This window comes from Tachyglossus aculeatus, chromosome 2 (assembly GCF_015852505.1).
Source record: "Tachyglossus aculeatus isolate mTacAcu1 chromosome 2, mTacAcu1.pri, whole genome shotgun sequence".
NCBI classification, from domain to species: Eukaryota; Metazoa; Chordata; class Mammalia; order Monotremata; family Tachyglossidae; genus Tachyglossus; species Tachyglossus aculeatus.
The window spans coordinates 29,149,698-29,150,697 of NC_052067.1; the positions used below are offsets into that span (position 1 = coordinate 29,149,698).

At 41.7% G+C, this 1,000-nt stretch overlaps 1 non-coding gene across 1 annotated transcript; it reads right to left on the minus strand.

The window, feature by feature from the left end:
- Nucleotides 1–239: 239 nt before the first annotated feature.
- LOC119924910 lies at nt 240–377 on the minus strand. Its single transcript, XR_005449588.1, has one exon. It is a non-coding gene; the product is annotated as a small nucleolar RNA SNORA7 (small nucleolar RNA).
- Between the last annotated feature and the right edge of the window lie 623 nt (nt 378–1,000).

The window sequence follows — 1,000 nt, forward strand, 5'->3', positions numbered from 1 at the left end:
ACTGAGGCTCAGAGAAGTTAAGTGACTTGTCCAAGGTCATACAGCAGACATGTGGTGGAGTTGGGATTCGAACCCATGACCTCCGACTCCAAAGCCCATGCTCTTTCCACTGAGCCACGCTGCTTCTCTGTAATGGTAAAAACACGGAAGAGGTTTACCATCGCCTTCTATACAGTAAACTTGAGTGTCTGCCTTCTATTCTCTCCCATGCTGCTGCTGCCCAGCACAGATTAGTTTTGGCTTGTATCAGATTGTCTTCGACTCGCTAGCTACTGCCCAAGCTAAGAATGGAATGGGTTTGCCTCTGCTTAACTCTCCCTCCCATAGCCAAGACTGGTAGAGTACTAGAAACTCTCCAGATGTGATCCTGCGAGGACTTTAACAGTGTACAGGAAACTAATTATAATTGCTTAAACGTATGGTAACATTCAACTGTTAAACAGCTTTATAATGCTAATGATTTGGTATTCTAATACAATTATTCCTACAACACCACTAAGCATTTTGATTGCATCATGGTCAATTCTCAATTGTTATGGCACCGTGATACCCCATTTTTCTACTGCGCTCTATAAAAACTCCTCACTAAAATTAATCAGTGGTATTTATTGAGCACCTACTGTGTGCAGAACACTAAGCACTTGGGAGAGTACGGTACAAAAGAGTCGGTGTAGATAATCCTACCCACATGGAGCTTGTAGACTAGATGAGGTGGTGGATATGTACATAAGTGCTGTGGGGTGGGGGGGCATGTCACGTTGTGGTAGAAATCCCTGTAGTGAATAGCCCCACCCATCTTAAATATACTCATTTTATTCACTACCCCACACTATATGTATTTGTGCATGTTAGCTTAGTACAGTGCTCTGCACACAGTGAGTGAATACTATTGATTTGTCAGTATATATTTATCAAGTGTCGAATATGCATAGCAGTCAGGCATTATTTTTGTTTCTGTTTTCTGTATTTGTTTTTGCTGTTGCATAAGTCTTATGTGTGT